The sequence below is a fragment of the Staurois parvus genome, unplaced genomic scaffold (genome assembly GCF_062004578.1).
Source record: "Staurois parvus isolate SC_StPar_1 unplaced genomic scaffold, SC_StPar_1.0 ptg001805l, whole genome shotgun sequence".
Taxonomy (NCBI): domain Eukaryota; kingdom Metazoa; phylum Chordata; class Amphibia; order Anura; family Ranidae; genus Staurois; species Staurois parvus.
Window position 1 is genome coordinate 1,097,469 of NW_028319601.1, and position 6,519 is coordinate 1,103,987.

At 43.3% G+C, this 6,519-nt stretch overlaps 1 protein-coding gene across 1 annotated transcript in view; it reads left to right on the forward strand.

Moving 5' to 3' along the window:
- COX5A (cytochrome c oxidase subunit 5A) overlaps positions 1-4,630 on the forward strand; it is a 28,680-nt gene extending 24,050 nt beyond the window's left edge. Inside the window, exon 5 of the mRNA XM_089663932.1 lies at positions 4,456-4,630. The gene's annotated coding sequence lies outside the window, so the exon portion shown is untranslated. The remainder of the gene's footprint in view (positions 1-4,455) is intronic.
- Positions 4,631-6,519: the final 1,889 nt, after the last annotated feature.

The following is a 6,519-nucleotide window of genomic DNA, read 5'->3' on the forward strand; positions in this document are numbered from 1 at the left end:
ATAGGATGATGTTATGCTGAATAAATGGCAACCTAACATGTCACGCTTTAAAGTTGCATATGCCTTTGGAATAGTGACCAACTATGGTACATTAAATTATCCATAGGTGACTATGCTTTAAAAGCCTTTACAGTTTTTCAGTTTAGAGTTAAATAGGTTGTTTGGTGCTAGAATTATTGCTCTCTCTGTGTTCACAAAATCTCACGTATGGTACAAACAAGTCCTAGGTGCACATTCGCATTTCTGCGTGAGCACAGGGGGATGGGGGCACAACAACATCCCCTGTTTATAGCATGGACAGTGACAGGTCCTCTGTATGTAGAGCTCTGGGGTCTATTACACCGCAAATTTCCTCTGCCCTTCAGATTGGCTGGTCAAACCAAGATCTGTTTGATTGGCTGCTTTAGAAGTCGGTAACTGCTTTTGTATTTCAATGGTTTTTGTTTACTTTTTTAAAACAATTTAACAAAGAAGGACTAGAGCAAAAGAGATGCCCACACAGGGGCGATCAATGGCACATGAAGAATAGAGAACAGTGCTGTAACACCAGCAGTGCAAAAGGCATGCCCACGTAGGGGCTATCAATGGCACATAAAATAGAAAAACCGCAATAGAACACCAACAAAAATTCCAGCCAAAGGCAAGTATCTACCACCTCTCAGAATCAAACCGGAAATAAAGAAGGAAGAAGAAAATAAGACCAAAAGCAGAGATCCTGGAACGCTAATACTGCATCATAAACCCAGACAAGCCAGGGGGAGCTTGGGAAAAACATATGTCAACCACTGCTCCAATATTTTCAAAAATTGTCGTTGGGAGTCATTACGGATATTTGACATCTGTTCATTGAGCATCAGAGTGGTCATACGGTCCTGCACCCCCTAAGAGGGACAGACGGGCCTTTCCAGGCCCGAGCAATTGTTCTAGTGGCCGACCAAAAACAAATAGGAAGCCAACTTTTGCTGATGAGCCAACAGGCCCGGTATGGGACAATGAAGCAAAACACACCGAGCCTCTCTGCGTATGGAGAGATAAAACAAGGTGTAAAGAAGGCCAAATACACAAGACTAAAACGAACCAGTCTCGGGCATGACCACGATATATGCAACACATCTCCATGATGGCCACAACCCCGAAAGCAGCGATCACTATAGGCAGGGTTCGTCTGGGCTATATGAGTCGGGACCCAATACCAACAAAACAGTACTTTGTATGCCTCCTCCAGGGTGGCTGTATTAAATGAACACTTAGCTATAAATGATCAGGCCATATTCCAGTCCTCCAGATCCACGACCACCCCCAAGTCACACTCCCACTGGGCAGCATATGATCGAGAAGTATGTATTGAGCGCCTATTCAAGGATGCATAAAGTAGGGAAACAAGACTGGGGTGCCCGGACACTGTTGGTAAAGCTGTTCAAAGGCAGATTTCTGATATGGAATGGCGGAAGTGCCACGCAGTGAGGTCAACCAGTTGTGCAATTGAAGGTAACGGAAATATTCCGCCTGAGGGGCAGCCTTTGATTCCTGAAGAGTTCCAGGTGGGGAAGGATCTAGAGGTCAAAAAGTGTTGCACCTGCGAAAAACCATTGGCCACCCACCAAGAGAACACCCTTGGCTGATCTAAACCCGGCGGAAAGAGGATTAACCATGGGGAGCAAGGGTACAAAGGGCGACATCAAGCCACTAGAATAGCATACCAAATCCCTCACTTGTAGGCCATGGAGCAGAATGGGACTCAATGTCCTCAGGTGTTGGGCGGGGGGGGGGGGGGAAACCATAAAAGCATCAATGTCGCAATGGGGGCACAGTTAGGGTAGTTCCAAAAGGACCCAGAGTGGGACATCAGAGGAAGCGTGTAACATAGACGGGGGGCAAGCTGTCTCGCCTGGTAATACTTGGCTACATTAGGTACCCCAAGACCTTCCTGCAGTCTATGGGCAAAAAGTGTGTTTCTGGGGCGTCTTGTCAGCCCATATAAATCGCATAATCTTTGCCTGAATCAACCGGAGAAAATGAGGAGGAACCCGCACTGGGAGGGTGCAAAAAAAAAAATACAACAATTTAGGCAGGATAGTAATTCTCACCGAATTAAACCATTCTATCCAGGACAGGTGCGGGAATTGCCAAGACTGCATAAGCGAGGACACAGAGCGAAGCAATGGATGATAATTCACAGCAAACAAAGAGCCATATGTGGGGGTCAGGCAAATGCCCAAGTATTCCAGTGAAGAGGAAGCCCATTTGTAAGGGAAGTGGGATTGCAGGCGCAAAACCAAATCCGAGGACAGAGTAATATTGAGAGGGACAGTCTTATCCAAATTAATACGGAGACCCGACATCAATGAAAACCGTGCAAGAACCTGTTGTAAGTTTGGGAGCGTCGTCAACAGATTAGTGAGATTGAAGAGGGCATTGTCCCCAAAGAGATTCAACTTAAATTCCTGTTCCGCGTAAGGGACACCCAATGTATTACAATCAGCCCGGAACGGCAAAGCCAGCGGCTCAAGCACCAGGACAAAGAGCGCCAGAGACAAGAGGCATCCCTGTCTCGTCCCTCGCCAAATGGGAATGGGATCTGAGAGAGACCCTGCATGCTTAACCGAAGGGGGAAGAATACAAGGCCTGGATCCAAAAAAGTATAGAAGCTCCAACGGGACAGCACTGACCGTAGATATTCCCAGGATAGGGAATCGAAAACTTTGTATATATCTAAAGACTGTAAAAATCCTTGAAATTTTGCACTGTTTCAGAAAGTGTATAAGATGAACTACTTTACGAACATGATCACCCGACTGCTTCCCAGGGACGAAACCTACTTGGTCCCTGTGAACCAGACTCGGCAAATATTTATTGATCTGAAGACTGAGAATCTTGCCCAATATCTTCAGATCCTCATTAAGAAGAGAAATGGGCCAAAAAACTTGCGGATCCTGGATGTCTTCTGTAGTCTTGGGAATCACTGAGAGATGAGCTCTAAGCACGCCTGGAGAGGGCACAAAACTGTTGCAATTCATTAAAATAACCAGCTAAAAAGGGCGGCAACAGGGTTGCAAATTTCTTATAATAGAGACCTGAAAAGCTGTCAAGACCCGGGGCCGCGGTGGACCGTAAAGATTTTATGGCTTGAAGTACTTCTAATACAGTTACAGATGCATTAAGGGCCATGATGTTCAATTGTGAAAATCAAATTCCTGTTTACTTATTTAACCACTTTTCCTCCGCCCTATAGCGGTTTTACTGCTACAGGGCAGTATTTCTGTCCAAAATCATGTAAATAACCGTCAATTTGCACTTCCGCCACATGGGTGCGTGCACGCTTCAGGAGGAAATCTTCAGCTGTGAGCTGTCTCGGCACAAAACTATCTGCAAGCCCCAGCAAGCAGTTGCTTACCTGCACCTGCAGGTTGTCGGTCAGGGAGGAAGAACAGAGCTATGGCTATGTTTAAATAGCCAAAGCACTGTTGTGACGGGAAAATCATGAATCTTTTGTCTGCAGATCTGAGAACACGATCCATCACTTACCTCAGTAAAAGCACCACCTAGTGTACACCAAGCACATAGCTAGGCACACACTTAAACCTTTGATCACCCTAGATGTTAACCCTTTCCCAGCCAGTGTCATTAGTACAGTGTCTGTGCATATTTTTAGCCCTGATCACTGTAATAGTGTCACTGGTTCCCACATTGTGTCATTGTAAAAATGTCCGCCGCAATATCGCAGTCCCGCTATAAGTCACTGATCGATGCCATTACTAGTATAAAAAAAAAAATTCCAGTATATGTACCATAGTTTGTAGACGCTGTAACTTTTTCGCAAACTAATCAGTATACAATTGGGATTTTTTTTTACAAAATATGTAGCAGAATACATTTTGGTCAAAATATCTACAGAAATTTTAGTTTTTTTTTCTTCAAAAAATGCTATTGGATGTGTTATGGCAGGAGATAGATATAGTTTTATAATGCACAAAGTAAAAACCGCAGAGGTGAATGCCACCAAAGAAAGCTCTATTTGTGGGGAAAAAAGGACATAAATTTCATTAATGTACAGCATTGCATGACCGCGCAATTTTCACTTAAAGTAACGCAGCGCTGTATCGCACAAAGTGACCTGGTCAGGAAGGAGGTAAATCTTCTGGAGGGCAAGTGGTTAATCTGCACTTGATTGGATAACTGAAGTGAATACTCACACAATTTGTGTGAAGATTTCCCAGCTTCTTTGGTAAATGAGGCAAACTGTATGGAAAAGGCATGGTAAGTTAGCTGGAAAGATCAGTTTCCAGGAGTCAATACCACTGACTAGTCCTTTGTCTTCTTTGCCCTCTTTGTGTCACAGGTTTCACAGTTCAGTTCCCTTTACTGAATCACCTGCTTTAACTGTATAATGTATGCTTTTTTATTTAATTTTTTTTGTACTACATGTTTTATGTTGTCTTTCTTTTTTTCCAACAGGTTATCCATCCAAAAGTTTTATGGACATCTACTTGATTGTAAAGAGCCATCCACAAATACAAAGATGTTAACATATTACCTTTATTTGAAAAAATTGCAACCAAGTGTTCTTTTATTGAGTCCCAATGTGTGTAATATTATGTCGGACCTAATAAAGGGATATTGTTTAATCTAATGGAATATTTCAGTTCTTTATGGTTTATATTGTGGCTCTGTTTATGTGCATGCTTGCTTTATCTGGAAAGCTTAAGCCCCGTACACAGGTGGAATATAAGGGCAGTATTGGCTGATTCAACAGGAACCAGTCAACATTTGGGCTGTGTGTACCGCAGCCGGTCCAAAAGAAGTCTGTTTGTCCAGCTTCTGTTGAAGGGGCATGACTGAAAAAGGTCTGCCAATCGGCTTCTGATCAGCGCTCTCAGCTAATGGCTGAGAGCGCTGACCAGTGTGTTCTGGTGGGGAGGAAGTAAAAAAAAAATGCCAAATTTTGAGTTGTTTCCAGGAAAGTAATAGAGCGGGAAATCTTCCAATGGGGACACCAGTTCTGTTGACCTGGGGGTCAAGGATTCTGTTAATTTTGTAGGGATTTTTTCTCGCTTCCTGATTTGGCTATTGGGCCAGGAAATGAGGGGAAATCCCCCCGATGGAACACAGATGGCAAAAAATTAAGCTGATGGGGGTATTAACCCTCCCTTGCTCTATCCAAAATGAAGAAAAAAGTTTTGCCAGTAGTTCTACTTTAACATAAAGCAAGGGTATGCATTCTGAGATGGATGAAGACTGGGGGGAGGGGGAATTTTCTCAATGCTGTCCTCTAGTTCTATATATTTAGAGGTATCCAAATTGCAATTGCTGGAGATATTGATCACGCCACCTGTGCGTGTTAAAGCAGAACCATACTCACCTGTGCTCTCCAGCACTGTGATCCCCAGAGCTCCCAATCAGCTGCTGACATCTTCATTCTGACTGCTTCCCCGATCTCTGGCTGTTTCCATTGATGGGGCCAAGATGACAGACCAAATATGTTTCACTGATAAATAGAAGCTAGACCTCTAAGGTTCTCAACCTGTATGTGTAATCCAAGAGGTCAATCGAATTCAAAAGTTAGGCTTTGCTTGGAACAAATGCATACACAATTGGAGGGTACTGACAATGAATGTAAAATAAACTGACCTATGCTGACACATTGGTTGCTTTACTAAAGTAATAAGGACTGTTTGCTTGGTAAAGTGAATGTAAATGAGGAGACTGTTTATTGTAAGCAACTAATGTATTCAGAAAATTGTGAATCTGCATGGCTGCACTTTAGTAATTCACCTTTATTGAGATATAGCAAAATAACATGGCATACAGAAACAGAGCCCAGTGGGGGACTGAAGGCCAGTGCATTTCCCACTTGTCTCAGCGCTTTTAGTGTTGATAGAATTCTCCATTTCTTGTATTTTTAGACTGATCATTTCTTTGTGAGTGGGCAAACATTCAAAATCAGCAGGGGATCAAATACTTATTTCCTTCACTGTACATGTGTCTCTGTGCTGGGCTGGCTGTGTAGGAGGTTATGTAGTAGTGGACTAACCTGGTGCAGTCTCTTTAAAACCCCATTTGTATTGTTGGGGAATTAGAATTCTCCACAGGTGATGTTGAGCCTCTGTTTTATTAGAACTGAAATCAAAAGAATGAAAGGGGTGGGCCCGGGAAAGTAAGACTGGGAAGAAAAGCGCAAGATATGTAGGAAGCCCTCCAGACCAGAAATGAAATGGTTACCTAACTTGCTTGTAGCCAAATGATTGATTTATTTATTACAGGTACTTGTATAGCACCGTCAATTTTTATGCAGCGCTTTACATTCACATCAGTCCCTGCCCTCAAGAAGCTTACAATCCTAAGGTCCCTAACTCGCATGCATACATAGTAGAGCCAATTTAGACAGGAGACAATTAATTTGGATTAGGAGGAAACCGGTATATCCGGAGGAAATCCACACAAACGGAGAATATGCAAACTTCAGGCCGGTAGCGACATAGTTGGGATTCAGACTGGTGTCACTGTAGCAAGCCATCCCAG